Source organism: Lagopus muta, chromosome 4, assembly GCF_023343835.1.
Source record: "Lagopus muta isolate bLagMut1 chromosome 4, bLagMut1 primary, whole genome shotgun sequence".
Classification (NCBI taxonomy): Eukaryota; Metazoa; Chordata; class Aves; order Galliformes; family Phasianidae; genus Lagopus; species Lagopus muta.
In genome coordinates, this window is record NC_064436.1 from 36,029,847 (window position 1) to 36,054,009 (window position 24,163).

Genomic DNA, 24,163 nt, shown 5'->3' on the forward strand with positions numbered 1-24,163 from the left:
TTTTAGTTGACAAAGCATATGGCTGCACTGTCAGATGGAAACATCATCAAGAGACTTAGTGAAGCATTATCCAGTGATCTTCAGATAATCTCTTAAATAAAGAAAAAATTATTTGGAGTATGTTGATAAGTACTTTGTATTTTAAAGAGTATCCTGATTATTTACTACCAACTAACATTAACTTTAAAGTCATTTGAGGCATAGCAGAGGTAATTATTTTTTCTTGATCCGTCTTTATGCATTGCTCCTGTTGCTAGAATGCAAGTGACTCTTCTGCTTGCTTTTAATACCATACCACATTCTAAATTTACTATTGCCAGCGAATGCAGTTCTTAGTCTGAATTAGTTTTATAACTGCATCTTTTTCTTAATGATAGTGTTACTACTGTGCAGGGGAAGTTACTGTGGCAATCCTTCAAGTTTCTGAATTAACATTCTTAGTCTGAGTTCATATGCTTATTATCAGTTACTAACAGTGATTAAACATTGGTGGTAAATGCAATTGTGCACCACCAAAAGCTCTAGGAACCTGATTCCATCTGCTTTCCCAATTTAATTAAGAAATAATTTTTTCCATGTAATCTGTGCATATCAAAGAAATAGAGTTTTTAAGTGCAAAAAAAAAAAAAAAAAAAAAAAAAGAAAGCCTTTTATTTTATGCAACATACAGAAGAAAAATTGTTACAGAAATTTTTGGCAGCTGAATCTATTACAAGCAGTATACAGTCTTGACTGTGTCACAGTGCTCATTTAGCCATCAATGTCTTTCCAACTTTGTATTACTATTGTCTGCTTGGACTGTGGCTATTTCTGTGTTAAATCATATCTGAGTATTACTGAAATCCTCAGGGAGGTGTTCCCTAACTAGGATGTTCTGTAAGCATCTATACTGCAGGTCATCAGAATGTCCCTAGACCACCAAAGGTGGTAAGCATTAATTTCATTATATGCTATAAAAGATGTCCTTGAGCCCCTATTCCACAGATACTTGCTTTTGTTGTTTTTGTGAACTCCAATTTATGATAGAATTTGACTTTCTCCAGGCAGGATAGTTAAAAGACAATGCAGATAGGGCACAAATAATTATCTTAGCAATTGCTAGAGGAACTTTGCTGTCTGAACCTGCTCAGAAGGAAGTCCGCTTTTATACGGTCTTGGACAAAGACAAGGCCTTCATGATGGTAGGGCAGTGATTTTTATTTTTTTTTTTAATCTAAGCTAATTCATATGAAAATCAAATTACTTGTCAAGAAGGTAACACTTTTTTTGTTTTCTTTTCAGAAACTGACACCTGTTAGGCCATGAAGCACAAGCAGTATCAGAAGAAAATTCCAAAGTAGCCATGCAAAGTAGCCATGAGTATTTTGTCCTGAACTGACTAACACTCAAGTAAGAAAATATCCTTTCATCTCAGTCTGTTCTTCTAAATTAAGAAATAACCCTGCTTCCCCCAAATAATTTTGAGCAGACCTGAATAGAAATAATCAAGGTAGCCCATGTTTTAAGGGAAGGGCCTTAGATGAAGCAGTACACAAAACACTGCAAAGGCTGTGAGATGTGTGATATCCATTCTTGCCTCAAGCTCTCAGGTTTGTAAGCTGCTTTGAGTGCAAAACCTGGCCTTATTCTTGTACTGCAGCTGTACTTGTCCAACCTAGCTGTCCTTGATGTTCAAGTGTAGGAGCGAGGCAAGTGCTAACTCCACTGACAGAGTGCTCTTCAGTCTCTTCTTGGAAAGCCCGTGTGGGATGTCCTGTGAAGTGTAAGGGGCCCCTATCCCAGTATCATGCTGTGCTATACGTTAGGGAGTGATGTCACGAGGCCATTAGTGTAGGGAAAATTGAGCTGTAGAGGAATAGCCTTTGGAATCCCTGCTGTAGTTTAAACAGACAAGAAGTTCTGCTATCATTGATTCAGATCCAGTAAATGTTGTGAGTCCAAGATTTTAATGATAAATAGATTTGTATTTTAAGTGTGGTATAGTGAATTATTGAGAAGTTGAATTGATTTTGTTGTTTTGCTTTTCCTCTGAATTTTACCCAGATGTTATCTGAATGTTGGAAGAAACCATTTAAAAGAAAAATCTTTACAAGCAATTATGCATGCTGATGCAATCTACATAGCATACAGAAGATTATGGTAATGTAGTTTATATTTGATTTTCACAACCCCCTGAAATACAAGGGTTAATTATCTGTGCAACTGTGGCATGTGGGTTAATTTGAACAGATTAGATTACCATGATTAGCAATGCCTGGGGAACAGTATAAAATGATTCCCTGTCTAAACTGGTTTGCTGCTGCTAGAATGAAAACAACCTATGCAGAAAAATCAAATGTTCATCACTGAGGGAAGAAAATATAATGTAAGATTTTGGGCTTATCTTTTATGTGTCTAATTTATCCAAACTAAAACAATTTCTAGATTTGTAATGAACTCAGAAAATGTAGCTGAAACCTTGAGTCACTGAAGATGGATGGACTATCTGGAATATCATGCTTTTAAATTACACATATGAGAAGTTGAAGATGCGCTTTTTTTTGTTTCCTTTTTGAAATTAATTTTGAAATAGAACCTGACGAGAAATTAAGCTATTTTTATTTCAAGTAAATCTAGTGATAATTTGTCTGTAGCATGTAAGTGTTTGTTACTTATGGGCGTTTATTTATATATACCTTCATACTTGTCAGTGATAATTTTTTTTCCTGCAGTAATCCATACATCCATACCACTGAAGAATTCTGGTAAAAACTTTTTTAACAAGACTGAAAGATTAACAAAATACAGAAAGTATTCTTAACAAATATTTTCTGATTTTTTTTTTTCCATAGCTGTGATTATGACAATCTGCTCAAATTCAGCTTTAAATACATAAAGTGGCTTTATAGGGGGAAAGAGAAATTTTTCTCGTATGTCTGAATTTAGTCAGCTAATTCACCCACCACTTTTTCCTTTCCATCTTTCCAGATCATTACTGCCAGTGAGTTGGCATATGATGATTGTGAATTTCTGCCACCCAGATCATGAGCAGCGCATGATGGTATTTAGATTTTGGGATAATTGATTGTTATTCAGGTCGTTATATACCAGCTTCAAGCACAGCTAATTCCCTCAGGTACTGATTACTTCTTTCTATGGAGTTGAATCCACATGATGAGCAGTCACTGGTGCTATTTCCCAGGGGTCAGTACTGGGGCCAACCCTTGTCTGATATCTTTATTGGTTATCTGAATGAGAGAATTGAATTCAGCCTCGCTAAGTCTATGGATGATGCTAAGTTGGAAGAAAGGGTTAATCTGCCTGAGGGTAGGAAGGCCTTACAGACAGGTCTGGATAGGCTGGATCAATGGGCTGAGGCAAATTGTGTGAGCTTTAATAAGTCCAAGTGCCAAGTCTTGCACTTTGGTTACAGCAACAAAGCTTTTTTTCACCTGAAGACAAATCATAGCTCCGTATCAGATGCTATGAAGAAATCAGATGTTATTTATCCCAGCTGAAACCAGCACATGAGGTTTGTAAGGTTGAGTTACTTATAGAAAATTAACTTAAATTTGTTTGGGCAGTGTGTATGGCACTTCTTAGACTGTTTGTGATATGAGTTGAAAATATGTTCTTCACCAGGTTCTGGCTTTAGTTACTGCTAGCAGTTTGTAATGGGTTGAAGCAACTACCGGACCCCATAGAAACAGTAGCATGATCTATAACGTGAATGCTTTATTGTCTCTCCATTGTCCAAAACTTTGGAGATGTTGTATTCATATGAGTGCTGCTTCAATATGTGTTTGTTTTATCTTTATACTAAGGCAACCTGCAAGATTGTAATTTATCCAAGTAATCTCAGGGTCTTTGAAAATACCCTTTTCTTTCCTATTACTTTGCACGGTTTGTTGAGTTTCTTAAACATTTGCAAAATTACTAGATGGTAAATCTTTTATTACTCTAGCAAAATCCTACATTAATAATTTATTTTCTTGAACAAAAAAGCTCAAACATAAAGAAACACTTCCAAGCTTTTTTTTTTTTTTTTTTTGTTGGTCCAACTATGCTAAAATAATGAAGGATGTTAAGAGAAGCCCCTTTCCATAAGATATTCCTTGCTATAACATTTTCAGCTGTTTTTGGTTCATTCTTGACAAAATTTTGAGTAATTCTGAACTTCTGTGACATGCTCAAACAATTAAATATTTATGCTTCTACTGCATTTTTAAAGACCAGTTTCTTTTTACAGAAATCAGATTTGTTTTCATTTTATGGAGTCTTTTGCAGGTTGTAAGATACATTGTTTCTCAAGAGGGGAAAAATACCTCTTTGTGTTTGCAAAGACTTCGTTCGGCTGAAAAAACAGTAGATGGAGTATAGCATTCTATGTTCATCACTATTTCTCTTTTATAAGTTCTAGTACTTGCAATAGATTTATTTTCTACTAGGCCTGGAACTGGAAACTACGTAATATATAACAAAATCCCAGTGTTTTTTTTTCTCCCTGTTACTCTAACAGCAACAAAAGCGTGGCTATTTTGGTTTTGAAATATAAACAACGTACAATTTTGGATTTTCAGCAGGTACTCAACTGGAACTTCTGCAAGTGAAATAGCATGAGTGAAACACATAGCTGCTGACTCTACTGCAGACTGCTCCTTTTATGAGTCATTTATATCCCCCTGCTTTTTTTTTTTTTTTTTTTTTTTTTTTGTGAGTGATTTCTGCTGACTTTATGGCAAAAGAATTATCTGTGGCCTTTCAACCAATTTCTTATCCACCCATCATGGGATCGTCAGTTTAAAAAAAAAAAAAAAAACAAAAAAAAAAAACCCTGAACTTCTGCAGGCTTGGGTAGGAAACTTTTCTCTTGTGAACTTTTCACACAGCAGGAAATGGTAGTATTCCAGAATGCTTGCTTTTTTGGCTTCCATCACAGCTTCAATATTAATAATAACTTCTCTTGAAAGGAGAATGTCAGGATGTGAGTTTCTCACATTGCCTAGGATACTATATATATATACTATATACGTATTTAAACAGGCATGCACTAATTACTTTAGATATTATTGCTGTGTTACTGAAAGCTGTTATAGTTCTCTGAATACTGAAAAGTAGAGACTCCTTTCTTTGTGCCCTGGGAGGTAAATAAGTGTCTGCTTATTGCTCTTAGCAGGAGTCATGTATTGTTTAGTCACAGTTGCTGGTTGCAGAAATGTTTAGGTCGTGGGTATTTATGAATTCAAATACCAAAAAACCAAACTTCTAAGAACAGACTGGTTCTCAGTTTGGAATGTCTGGGTTTTTTTTTTCTTGTTCTTGTTGGGCTTTTTGGTTTCTTTTTTTTTTTTTAATTTACATCCATATTCTCATAGGAGCTACAGAGAGAACAGAAATTGTGGATTGAGAGTAGAGCATTGTTTAAAACTTCATGGATTGTTACCTGCATTTCAAGCTCTAAAATGTGAACAAGAAGTCATAAAATGAGGCTGAATTTCTATAATGTATTCATTCTTGTCTCTATCATGCAGGTTGTCAAAGTTTCCATAGTTTATGAAGATATTTGTCCTATAGCTTTTGCTTTCTCTTAGAATTGAAACAAAACAAAAAAAAGTCAATGAATAAAAATATTTGCTTATAATTTTTAATTTCCTGTCGAGTAAGATAAGAAATTAAATACATAACCTGATCTTCCATAACAGCAGATTTACAATGCAGTTGTGTAACAGAAATGAATATATCTTGTAGCAGTATTGTGTCTTTAAAAAAAAAAAAAGTGTTTAGCTAAGTAGCAGAATAAACATCTCCTGTATTGTGGTTCTTGTAAATTATTGTAATGCTATAGAATCTCATTCTCTTTTTTTTTTTTTTCATTTATTCTCATACTTTTTTTTTATACTGGCAAGGTGGTTTTTCTTTTGATTAATTGTCAGAATGCTTTTGCAAGCTCAAGACTTTATGCCGTTACATTTGTATTTCAATATCCTTACTTACATATAATATTTTGATAAATAATACATTCTGTGTCACCACATATCTGAGGAAAGCATTCTCCTTAAATTTTCTGTATTGTCAGTGTGCCTCCTGATTCACAAAATTCAGTCATTCGGGACATAATTTCAATTCATGAATGTTAATAACAAGATTCTTCACTAAATGTGGAAATTGTAACTACCTTACTATAAGGTAAATAAACCAATGAATTGCAAATAATTGCAAATAACTATTAAAATGTCTTGTTAGAGAAGTTATTATATAGTTGCTTATTTCATTCACCTTATTAAAAGTAACATTTGGTTTCTTGAGTAATAAAGGTTATAGTGAGAAGCTCATAAAGATAGGAACTTTTAAGCAGGAGTGCAGTCCTTTCTAGCTTTATACTTTGCCTCATTATTTACATCTACACACAATGAGTGTAAAACTACTATCCTGTCAGGAGGACAAGATTTTCTTATCCTTTTTTGCAAAGGCAGAAATCATAGTTGCAATAAAGATCAACATCAGAGAGGAAAATTAATGATCAGCAGAGTTCTGTTTATTCAGAGGTAGTACTGTCAGATTTGAGTACACACTGTAATCTCCCATTGATTGTGAAACATCGGTGGTTGTTTAAAAAATAAAAGAAAGAAATTACAGAATTAAGTACTATTTCAGTTGCAGTAGGGTTGAATTTGATGTGAATTTGAGTTTTCTGTTATTGTTCAGTGGATTTTAGTTCAGTCTTTACAACCAGGTCAGGTGACAGGATCACTTACCTCTGTTAAAATGTTGATGTAATTGACACTGTCATTTTCTTACTTCCTACTACTACATGGATGCACTACAAGCTTGTTTGCAAATAACGCTTCAGCAGTGATCCAGAACTCAGTCCCACATGCTAATTCAGAAGTAGGTATCAGAATTAATAGGTACCTATAGGAGGAAAAAAAAAAAAAAAAAAAAAAGAAAAATAGCAACAAATTCTCAGTTACATGAAATATTTCGTGCTTACTTCACTGTCTGCATCTCCAGTTCAGGATCACTGGGGCAAAGGAAAATATTTGTGGGATCAAATTTTTATTGGAAGAATTAAAGTATTTTCGTTCTTTGACAGAAACACTTCTACTGATCTCAGTAGATTAAATTTTACATTAAATCTCCAATTTATGCAGAAAATCAGATTAGTTTCTCACCTATGTCTTTTCTGAAAATGATTTGAAATACCTCAAGAACTGTTCAAATCATCCCAGATTATTTAAAAATCTGGGGAAGCCGGTCTACTGAATGTGTCAGATGGCATGGAATTTCACTTCTTGTTGATTTTATTTAATTGAATTACAAATTGTTAAATTACAGTTAAATCAACACCAAGCTGTTAATAATTATAACTCCATTCTACAGTATAAATTCATTTCAAATAATTGAGGAATTGTAATGACCTCGTTACTCACTCACTAAAGCTATAATTTCACTTTTGCATTCATAGAGATTGGGCATTGTCTGCCAGAGCAGTCCTCATTATACCTTTATGACAAATAATTCCTGCCTGTTTTCACAGACCTCTAGATTCTTCTGGTATTCCTGCTTGCAGGAGGAGTGGGTCATATTGAAGTGGAAAGATAACTTGTAGCAAATATGCTAGTTCAAGTGCTTCCTAGGAGGTGATATTTCATAGCATTTGTGATGTGGTTGCCTGATCCATATGTATGGATAATACAATGTAGAAATTTTATTCAGATATTAATGTAATATTTTGTTGTAAGATTCAAACTGTGTTTCCAGGGTAATTCAGACTTTTAACTCCCATGTCTCTCATCAAATGATAGCTTTTCCTTTTGGAGTAATCCCATTGTATGTAACTTCTTTAGTGTTCAGTAAACTACGGAAGGGTAAATAGGAATTAGTCTGTCTAGGAGTTGAAAGACTTGAGTTCATTCCTACTCTAATCTAAATGTTAGAAGAGAGTTTTAAAAAGTTTACTTCCTGTAAGTTCTGTCGAAGGATTCACTGTCCTCCAATATGTTTTTACGTACTGTTCTTCTTCATAAATTTTCCTTTGTGTCATTTTTTAGATTGAAAGCAATTTGCTGTAATAGCCTTTTCTGTTGTAAGACAGTGAGAATCTATCACTACAAAATCATATATGTATTTTGTTTTGAAGGCAGTGGGAAATAGCATTAATATTATTTATGTTACAGTTGAGACTCCTTTGGAAAATTCATATGTCTCCTAGAAAGGATTGGAGAATTGAAAAGTAGAAGTTTGTTGTAGAGTATCTAACATTCTGCTAGTCAAAGCATCCTGCTAGAACTGGATGACTGAGAATCACTTCAGTTTGATAGCAGAGAGACTCAAATGCTATTAAATCCCAACCTAGGTGAAAGCCTTGTAATCTGACCTACCTATTAGTTCTAACCCAAATAGAACCTGTTCTTAGCTGTTCTCTTTCTCCATTCAAATACCATTTTAAAATACAGAACTCTGCATTCTTTATTATGGATAAATGCCCTTCAACAAGATAATTCAAATTGTCTGCTTAAGTAAATCTAGAAATGACTGTTCTTTGTGATCTGGAATAATGCACTTTGAACCTGAAAGCACACTGGAAGGAAGGAGGTATAAGGGCCATTTCATCTTAATTGATCAGCAGCTCTTATGTGGTTCATAGGACTGTGCTGTAATATGAGTATGAATGGGATGAACTTGTCTTTATAATCACATTTAGTCAAGAAACTTGTGAATCAGTTGCACGTTAAATGTATGGGATGTTTAATGAGCTTCTGTCATCAGACTGAATGTCTTTTTTGTTCTATGAAACGCTTTATGGGATGCAGCTTTAAAATGTGTCTTGTCTGTACCACTTCAGTACAACCTGCAGTTTTTTTCCACCAAATGTTGGTGTAACTCAGTGCATTTTAATGCTTTGAGAATTTTTATTTTATATTGTCAAAGGTTGTCCAATGCAGTGTCAATAGTTTACAGGCTGGCTTGGCCATCATAAAACTGTAACATGCAATAATAATGGAATGTTGTGATGCTGGTGTTCATTCTGAATAATTTTAAACATCAACAATAATTAAAATTACTATTAAAATCTTAAATTCCTAACTTCTCAAATTGATGTTTCTAAGGACAGGAATATTCTAGGTTCAGAGAAATTTGGTATTATTTTTCTCATCTAGTTTTGTGTTTAAAAAAAAAAAAAATCACAATGTGTGTAAGACAACTTATACAGTGGGAAATCTGTTGTGCGTGATATTTATTTATTTATAGATTGATGTTTTCAAGCAGTATTAATGAGAGAAGTAGCAGTTCATAACAGTTCATAATCTTCGAGGACAAGTATCACATTTCTTTAAGAATGTGTTTTCACCTAGCTTATATCAAAGTGATTAGCTTTTTTCAATGTTTCAGTCTGATTTTGGCTTAACACTAAATTGTTTTAGCAATAACATAACTTAGAATATTCAGCAACTGCAGGAAGAGTTCACCAGAGAAAGCTAGAACAAGTGTTCAAGAGATTTGTTCTTAGTGTTCACTGCAATATGAGTTACGTGATTAAATCCCTTAGTAATATTGGGAGATCTTGAATTCTGAGGATTTGGGGATTAGACCTTTGAGCTGGTTCTGTTATTCTAGATATAGACTAGAATGACTTGTGGAAATACTCTGCATACGTCATATTGTAGATGTCATAAGACATCTGAAATAAGCAAAGTCCTAGAAAATTTTAAGAATGTTGAATGTAATTCTGAAATTGTTTTGGTCTATTCCCTGTAGATTTGAGTGTTTTTGAGACTAATTACATTATGTATTGGGAATTAGAAGAAATTTGGAAAGGATATAAGGATTTTGTGGAGAAAATGATTGCTTATCAGTAAAATATTCATATCATGTGATATGTTTTGAAAGATAGGCCAGAATTCCTTTCATAAAGTCAAGATGTTAATGCCTGGCAAACTTTGGTGTTTAATAGGCTGTCCTTCAACACTATTGTACCAGAAGATGGAGCTGAAGAGCCTGTAATCAACATCTGTGCTGCACAGCAAAACTAAGTTTAATAGTGTTCACCTGAGTTTTGTAGTCTCCAATGATGAGATCAAAAAAGGAAAACTGTGATTGCAGCAATTTCAGCATTTTGTAGTCCTGTAACCTTAAAAACAGTTAAATAATAATATAAAACCAAGATGAAAACAGATACAAATTCAAACTAAGCAGTTATTGAGCATGTTTCAATGAGAAACGTTTATACAATTATATTTAGATTTTTGTGTTAGAAAGATGCACAGAATAATTTAAAAACTTGTTCAAAGAACTCTCATAGGTTAAACTGAATGGAGTTGTACGCATTTAATATTGTTCATACCAAAATATTTGCAGAACCATGACATTATTTAGGTTGCAGATTCACATCCCTTATTTTTCACAAAACTTTTACACAGAATGACTCCATATAGCAAGAATATGCTATGAATTTTAAAGAAAGAGGACTAACTCCAATTGGTATCAAAAGATTATGAACATTTCTATGGCTGACTCTTGTAGGTAGTATTTTCTGGCATTCTATTTTATAGTTTTGTTACCGAGCTGTGCTCATGAAATGTGCACATTCTGTTTTTGGAGTTTCTAAACAAAATAAAAATATGTAAATCTTATTAACAGAGATAACAGCATTTTAAAACTGAATTGTAGACATCTACAAACATAGAAACTTCCCCTCTCTCTCCCACTAATGCAGCAGTAATTAAGGATTAACTAACCCTAACTCAGAAAGAAAATGTCATTTCCTTTTTTCACTGTAGCAACACTCCAATAAATAGATATATAAAGAACAATATTTGGCACATTAGGCTGACTAGAACTGATTGAAGGCTTCCAAAAGTTTCTCTGCTTTTCTATTTTCAGTAAAAAAAAAAAAGTTTGAAAAGCACTTACAATATTGAAAGTACTATTTTGATATTTAATTTAAAAAGCAATATATTCTGTCACTCTTATTTATTCAATGGAAACAAGCTCAGAAAAGAAAGAACTTTTACCTTGTCTGTGAACTTGTACATTTTACATTAGGTCATTTTGCTCTCAGCTGTGATGGAAATCTTGCTGCATCATTCTTTTCCTTTCAGCCTGCTGTGTGCTCCACCCACAATGCCAGTCTACCAAAATTATTAGGCCACAGCTTTAATGGGCAATTACCTAATGAGTTCCTCTAACGAGTAACACTTTGACTTACATTCCTTCTGCCAGTAAAGTTTAACTATGTAGGATAACAAATGCTCTTTTCCTCAACAAAAGCTAGGATCGTAAATATTCCTATGCTTTCCAAGCTGATAGTATAAAAATGCTTGTATTTTCTTTGTTAGTAGATGAGAAATGCGAATGGAGGAAGGTTCACCTGTCTCAGTCTCTGTAACAGTAACAAATATATAGTAAATGATTACTTATTTGCCCAGGAAGTTTGTGCATGCCCTCTGCCCCAAAGCATTCAAAGCTAGGCTGGATGGGGCTTTGAGCAACCTGGTCTAGTGGGATGTGTCCATGCCTTTAGCAGGGAGGTTCGAACTAGGTGATTTTAAAGGAAAAAAACAAATATTATTTTTTATATTACTGCTTGAATAATAGATAGCTATTTAAGCTTTTTGCCATGCTTAACCATTCTTTCCTTTCCTTTCTTTTTTTTTTTTTTTCTTGTAGAACTTCTTTGTAATTATTGTAGACTTTGCCTCCAATAAAATAGCAATGGTTCTAGTGTCACAATTTGACCTTGGTTTTCAAGTTTAACATAATGTGTGGGTCTGAATGAATGATGTGCTATTGTAGATTTTTGAGAGGATAACTGCTTTGAAGTGAGTAGAATTATCACAATTTGGTAGTGAGGTAATGTAGTGATGAATCAGTATAGAAATGAGATAATAGAGGATAGAGTCAGCCTTACTTCTACTGTCCATAATCCTTAAATAACCTGTGACAATAAAAGTAACTTTCTTGCAGAATTCTTTCATAAATGGATGCACCTGAGGAAGAGTCTGAAGAAGGAAGTATGCTCAGAAGACAGAATTGTAAGTACTATGATTAATGTTCAGCAAGAGTGAAAGAGAGGTCTTTTTGTAGGCATTTATGTCTTAATATTTTTCTGGAAATGTTTTATAAATCAGCTATTTCACAGGACGTTCTCTATGTTATAAAAGAAGTGTACTGAAGAAGTGCTAAAGAAAAGCATTTGTTGATCATACTCTGAATCTTATCACATTCTGAATCCCCTCATTTTTTTTAGTGACTTTGTGAAAAGGCTGAAATGACAGAGATTTTATAACACTGTTTCACTCAGTTATTCCATTAAGTCCTTAAGTGTTTCAAGCATTTCTTGAAAATAAGCATCTACCACCTCTCTGGAAAGGCCGTTCTGAGTTGATCCACCCCCACAGTAAATAATTTTTTCTTAATGTCCAGTCTGAATGTCCCCTTCTGCAGCTTAGTGCCATTCCTTCTCATGCTATTGTTATTTTTATACTGCTTGAAAAAGCTTAGTCATGTATCATACAAATCAAGAAACTATTATTACAGATAACATATTTCTCTTGAGGTATTTTTGAAAAGTGAAGTTTGATCATATGGTCTTTTTATGTGTGGAGTTCTCAGGTAAATGTGAAGACAGCTTGTATAGGTGGTAGGCCTACTGTAAATTTACGCAATAGTTCTATAACTTACATCTGGTTCTGACTGCCTTTATTCTAACTGCATCAAGTTTTCCACTTTCCTGGTTGTAATAAAGATGACTAATGATCAAAACATTGCTGTGGGGGGTGCAGAAGCCATCTTAAAGCCATATCTCATTACTTTGTATGTAGAAAATGATTTACGTACATTTTTGCATGAAATTGCTCTCCATTTTTTTTAATGGTATTACTATCACATTAATTCAGTTGAAAACCAGTAATCTCAATCATATTTCTCATGGGCCTGATTTCAGGGTCTTGTGTACAATCTGAGTCTTAACCACATGACTTAGTGACTGCTATAGTGAAACCTGTGCCAGCTTTCTTTGGGGAAGAAAGTCCTTGCATTATTGAATGTACTTAGGATGACTGAAAGAGATGTCTCTCAGAGCACTAAAACCGTTAGTAGAATTGGGGTCTACAGAAAATACAATTAAGATAATCTTTTATGAAAAACTAAGGAAGGGAAGAATCAGGTCATAATTTTCCAGTTTAGAATCTTAGTTGGTTGAACTAATGTTTATTGTATAGTATCACATTCCTGAGGATGTTACTCTGAAATAAGAATACAGTTAGCTTGTGACCTCGTTATAGCTAGTTTTTACATTTGCTGTTTTGCACTTTTGTAGTTGAGATAAAATTGGAGGGGGGGAAAACTGATCTCAAAGGTGAATAGATAATAAATCTCAGACAATTAATAATCTGCTGAAGCTCACATTGCTTTATCTTACGTTTTTTTGTCAAATGATTATGTTCTCCCAGACATTTTCTAATTAGCCTCTTTCAATCTCCTTCTATCAGTTCTATTGGTTTCATTTCCCTGTACTACACTTAGCACTCACATTTGAAAGCCTGTATTTTTACGCTTAATGCTTCTGCTGCATAATTAATTTGTCTTAAAAGAAACTGTGTATGCATAAAACAGATTAACATTCTTTCAGTTTTTTAAAGTCTGAATTTATTTTGGAATATTAAGAAAAATTTTCTCGCTCTATTTCTGTCCTTGAATGTAAGTCCCTTGGCAATATTGAATCTTTTTTACACAGAGGAGAGCAAATAATACAGTTACTGCTGCTAATTCTCCCAGAACGTCTTTACTGATGCTGCACCATTCTGTGTAACCTGACTATATTTTTAAAGTATAAAGATTATAAATAACACTTATGTAAAAACCAAACAAACAAAAAAAGCAAACCCTGAAACAATACAGACTAAGCTAAATATACCTCAGCCATACCTCTCCTTCTGGTAGACACCTTTCTGCTCTAGCTCGGTTTCATTCTGTTTTTCTCCTTCTCTGCACAAAGTAGAAGAAACACATAAGTTTTGATGCAGTGGCCGCTGAAGCAGTAGGATTTTCTCTGATTTCAGTTACCCAGCTACCCCTTGTAAATCACATGATGCGTTAATTGTATGGAATCATAGTTTTAAAAGTAGCAGGGTAGCTTTTTCTTCTCTACCATAAAGAGTGTGGCAATAAGTTTTTGTTTAGTTCTGAATTTTCAGTTGTATGGAAGTTATAGCTTCATATATTTCCTTCAATATCCTATCCTGCTGTTACATTTCACTTTGTAGTCTTCGTTTTAACTCTTTCTTTACTATAATGAGTTTAGGTAGCAGTGTTTTCTTAGTTCGGAGTCACTGACTCTGTTGCTTAGTCAGGGCTGTAATTATATGACAAATGAGAAGTGATTAAATAATTTAAAAATTATTCAACAACTCTTTGTTAAATGTGTTTTGTTGCACTACAGGATTTAGAATATTTTCTTGCTTACACAGGACTGCAAACTATAACCTATAAAATAAGGAAAAGGTCTAATTGCTCTGTGCATGGATTATTTATATCTAAGTGGTTTATGAAGGAATAAGAGTCCATAAAAAGAATGCCACTGAGCATTAAAAGCAATCTGTTTGTCTCATTTTAACTGGGATAAGAATATTAGCTCATAGATTTCAGTAATGCAATCTTATATATGTGATGATTGCATTCTAATTTTAAAATTAGAGTTGAGATTAAAAGTGTCAATTAAGAAACCTTATGGATCAGAGTGGAGGCCTTGTGAGAATTATGTCTGACTAATTTGTTCAAAAGCTTGGAATGTATATGCTATCCAAAAGGGGGGGCTTTCTCATATTTTTCACTTACTTTAATACTCTTGGTGAAAGTAGGCAGATAGTAAAGGTCTCAGCCTTGTGAAAACAGTTTCCAGACCACTTGCTGCCTAGGTTAGACAATCATTTCTTTCAGGGGAGTGGAAAGTTTATTTTAGTGTTTCTGCCATTTTAAATATTGGAGTCAATCTCCTTTCTCAAATCTGTAGTGTTAACATTTAAATGCTTATCCTAGTGATTTCTTTATCATAGTTAGGAAAGTAAGAACTCGAGATGAATTGGCAATGCATTCTGTTAAAAATCTCACAGAGATACCTTTTCTAATTTGAAGGGTCCAGCTATTGGAAGATAATATGTGGCTGTGGCACAGGCCCTGATATGTGACAGGCCCTGAATAGAGAGAAGAAACTTGTGAAAAACTAACTTCAGAGGAGTAACACTGATTTAACTGGGAGGGGAAGGATGTTTTTAATATGGGATTTTCACAATAGTTGTGCCTGCATATGTATTGATACGGACATAAACAAGCGTAACTCCAGTATGCAGAGATTGCTTATGTCAGCCTGCTTCTTTGTCTCTTGTCTCATTTTTATCCTGATTCAGAATTTGTCACTTTCTTCTTTCTGAATCCATACATCTTGACTTCTCAGGATACACAGTTCAGCTTCATTTTTCTTATTCTAACTAACACAAGGTACTAGCAGCATGCATTTTTTATGAAATAATGTTGGATCAGATTTTGTTTCAAGTTGGCAAATATGGATGTCAACACAAACACATAAAATATGCTTAATATTTTTGAATGTGTAAAATTATTTCCTCCTGGTTTACTACAGTTCAGCCAACAATCAAGTTTAACACACAAGTAATTAAAGAAATAGTAATATCTCACCATTTAATGATATGAGCCACTTTAATTGTTATTAATACATAATTAAAATCTGTCTTTAAGGTGATACTTGATCACACTTGAAAACTGCTATGGACACTTGAAACTCAAATTGATGCACCAGTACACCAATGCTTTTGTTTAGCTGATGGTTAGTTTATCACATTTAATTTACCCCTTTGCTGAAGATATTGCTACTAGGATAGGTGCGTTTAATAGCTTTCTTGATTCGTAGCTTAGTATTTATGTCTTTTGAGAAGTATAGTTTGGGGAGTGTGTGATGACTTTCTGTATAGTAGAAGCAAGAAGTTGGCGTTAACTATATAGTTCAATGCTGAAAAGAGGGGGGAAAAGAAATACAAATCAGACAAATGTAGTACGTGACTTTTCTTTATGTGCATGAGAAATGGAAAAGAGCTGTATGGAGAAAGTAGATGGAGTGGTAAATCAATTTTCTGTTCTCAGAAACAGAATAATATCAGAGTAGTATTATTACTAGAAGATCAGGAAGAAACAATCTTTTTACTACTTTAACAAACTATATTAATTCTGATTTTATGATTCTAATTGGCAGCACAGCACAATCCATATCTAGCGATAACAACAATAAGTGTATCTATATTCAGTTTATCAATTTTATCTGTACATTTTGAAAGCAATACTTTTAGCAAAAATGGAGGTGTGAAGTGTGAATGGAAGTATGTTTCCTTAGTCAAGCTGTTTGTTAAAATATCTCTAAAAATGGTTCTTTAGAAGAGCTTCATAAACACGATATGCTTTGCTGAATGCGTATATTGATGTAGTTAGTAATATTTCCAAATGCAAATACTCATGTCATTAGTAACGTTCTCTCCAGAGACCCCTGGAAAAATTAAGAGAGTAATTAGATTTTTTTCTTTAAAACAAAACAAAAAGAAAACCTTCATCGAATTGTCCACCAATGTTGAAAGTTATGAGATACCACATACCTTCCTATACCTTAATTTCATCTACCTTGAAATCCCATTTTAAATCCTTTTCATACTTCTGTCCCTTACATAAGAGGAAAAATTGAAATTCAAAGGAAGATATAACACCAGTGATATATGTGAAAAGCACTTCTCTTGAAATTTCTGTTCACCTGAAGCAATCAACTATATCTGGTGACTAGTCTGTATGTTTCTTTAGATTTTGGTCTGACGTTACAAGTATGAGACCCTTCTGAGACGTCTTCCAAAGGAAAAGATCCTGTTTGCCAGATATACATGACTACATGAAAGTATGTTACATATAGGCTGGAGTATAAAGCAGTTAGAATACATCTGAGATCCTAAATCATAAACATTCCTACACAGGAAAAGATTGACTGTGGGAACTGCATCAGCACAGTCTTCTGTTCCAATCAACAAAGATGGAAGGCTGAATGAAGTGCTCTGAAACTCATTAATACATGTGTATATGTACATATGTATCCCCAGTTTTTTCTTATATTTTACATATTGATCTTGCTATTCACATTTTTTTTTTCAGAGAACCTAAAAAGATACCATGACTTATAGAAGCCTGACTGTTAAGACTGAATTACAGATACTCATACAATTGAAAACAAATAAGCAAAGAAAATCTAGTTAACAAAGCTTCTATTTCATTTAATCTTTCTTTTCTGACCTGTGATGGTAGTATGTCATAAATGTTCTAGATGAAAGTTTGTTTCGGGCAATAAAATACCCGTGAATTACTGTTAAGTCTTTATGTAGAAAACAAATCCTAGGCTGACTGACTTGTACAGTTTATGATTCAGTCATAGCTGCTAGAGCTTGGAGCAGAGTGTATATTCTAAAAATGTCATGTTATCAGTGGATTGTCAAGTCATTTCTGATTTAGCCCCTGGCTCTAACCAGACTGTCCTGTTTTCTAAGATAGTAATAAAAAGATAAGCCCTGGGAGTTAGAGAAAAAAACAGCCCATTTGCATTCAGATGAGTGATTTTTTTTTTTTTTTTTTTTTTTCTTCCCCAGCATCTCTTTCTATTTTATCTTAGGAAAATTATCATAGATTTGATCAAAAGCAGGGGGGAAAAGCATAAATCCAAAGACAGGTTAACAGAAGAGTTTCTTATTATGATAACTTCAGTAGATAACTCATGCATACAAAAATGTCTTTCCACTCACTGAAATCTAGTGTACAGTATATTACATTATTGATCGAGAGTATTAAATGTGACACTGAAATGTCAAATAACTTCAGAAGAACCTACAACACCGAATTTCATTTTTATAAGATTCCTCTTAAAATGTTGCTATGGTTCCTCAAATTTAATGGCATGTAATAAGTCTCATTTTGCCTGAGAGCATGCAAAATATAGGGGTATATTAATGTGATCATAATAAATACACTAAACTCAATATTTTCAGCTATTTTCTCAGTTATTCTTCTGGTAACAGCCAATAGGGCTGATTGTTAATGAATTTACATTTAAAAAAAAAACTAATAATGTAAATGACCTCGTATTCACTTAGTAGAATGTTAACCAGTGACAGAACTTGGTAGGATGGAGAAATGTTGATCTTTTTCATGTAGGACTGTCCCTTTTTCAAGGCATGCTTTAGGCTATGTGTAGAAGATTACTGTACAGGGATTAGAATTTAGTGGCAGATGGCAAATGCTTCTCCTTTTTTCTCTATGAAAGATATTATTGAAGAGGAAGTCTACTTGTAGTAACAGTTTTGAACAAATAAATGAAAGTGAAATTCAGCAGATAAACATCTTGAGCATAAATAAACTAAGAACGTTTTTATAATGTCAGCTTTCTGTAAGATACGAAGCAGATACTGCTCTTTCAGAAATTTTTAATGAGGTTTATGTGTGAACTGTAGAAGTGATTATGTCACGGCTTGTGAGAAAAAAGAACACAATTGAAATTTCTGCTCACAAATAGGAGTCAGCTGTACATTGCAGTGTATTTTTGTATCCTGCAATAAAGTATTTGATATTAAAATGTGTTAGAAAAGAGGTCTGAACTAGGTTTAATTAAGCTAACTTGTGTTTTCTGTTGTCTGAGAGGCTGTTTCCTGTCTCTTTTCACAGCTCAGGTAGCATACAAAGTATAATAGAGTCAAACAATGTTTTGTATTGGAAGACACCCTTAAGATCACTTATTTCCAACCTCCATGCTGTGGGCAGGGACATCTTCCACTAGACCACATTGTGTGAAGCCCCATCCAACTTGGCCTTGAACATATCCAGGGATGGGGCATCCAAAACTTTTCTGGACAATCTGTTCCTGTGCCTCACCACCCTCTAAGTAAAGAATTTCTTCCTAATGTCTAATATGTTTACTCTCTTTTAGTTTAATGCCATTACCTCTTGTCCTATCACTGCACTCCACGAAAAACAGTTCTGTAACTTTCTTTTAGATCCAGTGTAGCTACTGAAAGGCCATTATAACCCCATCTCCCTTAGCCTGTCTCCGTAGGCTCTGATTCTCCTTGTGGTACTCTTCTGGACTTGCTGGAGGTCTGTGTCCCTCATTTGTTGGGGATCCTAGAGATGAATACAATAATCCATGAGAGAAGGGCTTCATGACAGCAGAGTAAAGGGGAAGAATCACCTCCCTCTCCTTGCTACTCACAATTCTTTAGGTGCAGGCCAGGATACAGCTTGCTTTCTGAAATGCAAGCAAACGTTGCTGGCTAATGTCAGTTTCTCATCAACCACTATCTCCCAAGTCCTTCTCAGGACTGTTCTCAATCCATTTTCAACAAGCCTGTATTTGTATAGTAATGATGATTTTTTTTATACTTTATTCAGTAAAGTGATTATTATTCCACATATTTCTTTAATTCTGCTGTTTAAAGTCTTGTTCTTAATTATGTAATCATGTCTAGACGTATTTCATTAGTCATCCAGAGTGTAGGCAAGGAAGACACCACTGGAAGTTGATAGGAACCACTCCTGTACAGCTTGGAACTCTCACATAACAAACTTTTATTTCTGTAAGGAATGTTGGACATTGATTTCACCTATATGTACATAAAGACAATCTGTAAAGAACAGAGAGCTGCTATGGGAGTGATTGAAAGACACATACAGTGTGTCACAAGAAGACAGCGGGAAAGATTCTGACATCTTTGGTGTTCTGTATTGCTATAACAATGGAGAGTTTGTTAACTAAACTTGGAGTGGAGGGGAGGAATTTATAATGATTGCTTTTTTTTTTTAACCATTCTTTGGGTAGGCCTTATCCCTTTGTTCTGCTACTGAAATACATCCCTTGCAATGTAGAGTAAAAGAGACTTAAGTGGAATTCTTCATTAGTGAATGTAGTTCATTATGAATGTTCTGAGCACAACTTTCATAAAGGTTTGTAATTACATAAAGGCTAAATATATTTGGGTATAAAATCTAATACAGTTGTAACCATTAAAATGAAACCACTTTTATGTAAAGGACAGGCATTCTTCCTGTTAATGAGATTCTCTACAGAGCAGTTTACTCAAGTTGAAGTAAAATGTCTGTTAGAGATGGATAAGAATGTGCATAAAGGTGATCATCTCAGGAATGGTTAAAAACTTCAGAGAAATATTCTCAGTTCTGATGGTATGAATAACAATATGCTGTCTTACAGTTGTAGTATTCTTTATTTTTTTCACTATTATCATGTATAGTAAATCTTCTAATATTTAGAAAATGAATATTAAAAAGTTGAAAAACAGTTAAGCTGAGTAAAAAATGAGTTGGGTTTTTAAACTTACATGTTTACAGAAGGTTATGAGAGTCTTTTGCCTCTTAGCCGAGTGCTAGGCAGTGCCAGTCTATGAAATGCCAACCGAAGGCTTACATGATCTTGCTTCCAGCAGCTACATTGAATCAAAGTGAGAAAAAGTAAGTTGCTTTGACTTGCGTGGAAGAAATTATTACTGTTGCTGAAAGGTAGTTGTGCAATGGCAGGGCATATGCATTATGCTGTTACTCCACAGTATGAAAGGATTTGAAGATAGCAGTCGTATGCAAATGATAGGTCTATGTATGTAGTTAAAGATGAGTTCTTAGCTCCATTTATAGTAATTTCCTCTATCAGCTTACAGACTACGTAGATGAATCAATTGGAACAAAATACTTCCACCTAAAGCAAAGTATTACCGTATTTTAAATATTGGTGATAAAACTACGAATCAGTCAAATCTCTCTTTGCCTTTGGCTTCTAGTAATAATTCAAAACATTGCCCAAATCCTCACTTACAATAACATTTCCTTGAAAACAAATAGATGCTGCATAACACAGCTGTAATGTATTTATCTGAAACATGTACATATCACTGTACTTCATATATATCTATATGCAGCATTTATACATATATACAAAATAAATGTGTCACAAATTTACGTGTGCAATATCACATTGAAATAGTCACAGGAAATCTAAAAGTTGGTGTTTCCCATCACTACTATCAGTGCTTCAAGATGTTGCTGTAAATCTGTACACAGCTGTCTTGGCAAATGAACTAGAATGTTCTAAAAATAAGAGCTAAAAAAAAGTTGTTGTTTTTAAATAGACAAACTATTTGAGATACAGACAACATTCAGTATTGTTTCTGCAAACCATCTTAGAGGCTGTTAATAATGCAAACCTCAAAGTGTGTGTCTGCTTAGTACCTTCAGGGGGGAATTTAGAGAGAGCATTGTAACAGAAAGAACAGTTAAGTTTTTTAATAAACTATGTGTAAGCCATATGGAACACTAGAGTCAACTTTGCTAATATTATATACATAAGTATATACACACAGGTTGCTCCAAAAGTCATGCCTCCTATTTGATTCTGTGAAAACTACAACAGATACAAAGAGCACAATAAAACTTCTGATAGAGCAAATTCTCAGCTATAAAACACTATTTTTCAATGTACTAAAAAATGTTAGCTATGTATTTTTACCAGTGATAAACAAGAGCCTGCATGCCATGCTCATAACAATCTGCATGGCTGTCCCGAAAGGCTTGCCTTTCATGTTGCTATCACCACTGCTGAAATGCACTATTCACCACCTCAGTGTGTTCTCGTCCACTGTTTGGTCTCCAAAAGCATTCAGAAAGCATTGATGGATGTCAATGTATGTCACTTTTCTTCATGGAGGAATTAATTCACACACCTTTGCTTCATAAGCACTTCCATGTCAGATGCCTTTTTGTCAGACTTCTCCTCTGCTTCCATCTGTCACACAGTAACAAAATACAGAGGAATATTTTTGAGAAGGTTTAACTTTCATATGCTGCCAATGTCTGTGTTTGATGTGATGGGCCAATGTAATCAAATAGGCAGCATTACTTTTGGAGCAGCACTTAATGTATATGCTGCTAGGAAAAAAAAAAATTGTTACAGTGTTAGCAGAAAAATGATATGCAGATAAATGACGTGTTACAGAATATTGAGCAAACAATTTCTTGTGCAGGGTACCTGAGAAATTGTGGGATGTTCTAAGTTTTATTTGACAGGTTCCACAGTCTCTGATTAACAGACCTTGTGTTACTGTCATGCGCTACCTGGATATTGCTGTAAATAGCTTGCATGCTTTTCTTCTTTGGATGTGTTCTTGTAATGCTATGATCTAAGAATTTATTTCTGCAATAAGCTTTTGAAGCAATGAATTACTTGTTTAGTCAAAAAACGGAGTAGGAGTTGGTGTTGAAAACCCATAGCAATGCGTGGAGTATAGCTGTAGTTCTAGAGGTTAGCTGTAGCCTATCTACACCTTTAGACTACTTCTGCCTGCACTGCACTTCTGTTTCTAATTTCAAGTATTTTTACAGGTTGTAAAATTTCACTCCTAGATGAAAATGTATGTAATCGTGGCCATTAGCACCCTGAGGATTACATAAATGTAAAAATTTAGTTATGCTTAATTCTGCCTTTTGTTTTTGGAGGAAAAAAAAAAGCTATGTTTGCTGAACTGAGATTGCAGATGTCTTAGGCTCTAATTTTAATGCGTGAGCTTGGGAAACATTTCAACTTTGCGTGTCAACTAGCTAATTGGGATAGTGATAACAATTAAAATAATAGAAAAAACTTCTACAAGAGTTTTTGGGACTATCAATAAAATGCACTGTAGTAGAAAAGAGTGGGTTTTTCAAGTTTTTTAAACAAAATCCTCATAGAATAATTCTAATAGGTAAATATTCTATCTGGTCTCTATGTGTATGTATTACATATACTTAAGTATTTTGCGTGTCTGGATGTTCATTGATGTAAATTTAGGTGAATAGTCTTGTGAATTAGACTTGTGAAGCTTCAGCTGAGAGCTTAAAAGTGAATAGACTATTAGGCTACAAATTATTCCTGCTATCGTTTCTGAAAGGAGACACTGCATTTTTTTATGTACTCTAACAAGTGTTTTTTTCTTTGTTCTCTGTACTTCATGATCATTCCATTTTCTTCAGGTTATTCTTATTTTCATTCCTTGCTTTGTTCTTTAGTCAAATCCTGACATTTACACCAAACAGTAATCTCGTCAGTGCATCTGTTTGAAACCTTGTTGAATCCTTAGTGCTTCAAGGGAAATCACAATCATAATCTGGGCAACTGAGCAGTGTATTGTACAATATTAATTTTATAAGAGTAAGCAATGACACAAATGATAATCATTCTAAACAGAGTAGCTAATCATTCACATGTTTTATTATTGTCATGTTACCTTAAATAATTGAGTAATTTTCTTCATTGAAAATTCCTCCTGGATAAGACAGAAATTCATTGATTGTCAGAAAAGTTGAGCAATGGAAAGGCTTTCCCAAAGAAATAATGGAATATTCTTCGTGGGGAAGTCCCAGCTCCTTCCCAATTTCCACTTCAGGGCCTTAGGTGAAAAGATCAAGAGCTACAACTAGAGCTTTTTCTTTCAGAAAAAATCTTAATTTGTCTCCCTTTTAACTTTCTTATTCAATGACGTTGAGAGTTTGAGGATGTTTTTGGTACTATCTGGACCATCTTCCTAATTCTATTTTTTTTTAAGATGAAGATTAAGATTTTGCATTGATATTTCTTTAGACAGAGGACTCTAAAAATAAACTTTGTAATTAATTGTGATGTCACTTTTGAATGGAACCAAATTATAAATTATCTACCTTGTGTCCTAGAGCCTGTTTGACAAAATATTTTTATTAAACAACTTCTATTTGGATTATACCTTAAAAATTATTCATCCTTTATTACTGTAGAAATATTTTTATTTTAGAAATGTATCTCAGGTCACAGACTGTCTTTAAAGATGGTCCATGAAGGAAGTATACTTCTAGCAAAGGGTGCTCACAAGTTCTTAGCTCTGGTAATAGAAGTTCTCTCTAAATTTTGTTGTGATTTATTGATGTGATCCAACAGTATTATTAGAGATTGTATTGTAGAATGAAGATTTTGTACCGTAAGCAAGAGGAACCTATTTTGTTACTTGAGGAAGTTTATTTAGGAAGAGGTTTACAGTAATCTGAGTGTAAGTTTTAAGACTGTTTCATTTTCTTATTTAAT

General features: G+C 33.9%; 1 long non-coding RNA gene across 10 annotated transcripts in view; it reads left to right on the forward strand.

Annotated features, from left to right (window-relative positions):
• LOC125691910 (uncharacterized) overlaps nucleotides 1-24,163 on the forward strand; it is a 158,923-nt gene that overhangs the window by 67,077 nt on the left and 67,683 nt on the right. For 6 of the 10 annotated variants that reach the window (XR_007376316.1, XR_007376310.1, XR_007376317.1 and 3 more), the window contains 5 exons: nucleotides 1,282-1,389; nucleotides 2,044-2,139; nucleotides 2,968-3,115; nucleotides 11,947-12,014; nucleotides 15,115-17,663. This is a non-coding gene — a long non-coding RNA (uncharacterized LOC125691910). Of the gene's footprint in view, nucleotides 1-1,281; nucleotides 1,390-2,043; nucleotides 2,140-2,967; nucleotides 3,116-11,946; nucleotides 12,015-15,114; nucleotides 17,664-24,163 lie in introns of those variants that run through there. The other 4 variants (XR_007376313.1, XR_007376314.1, XR_007376315.1 and 1 more) reach the window with 2 other exon arrangements.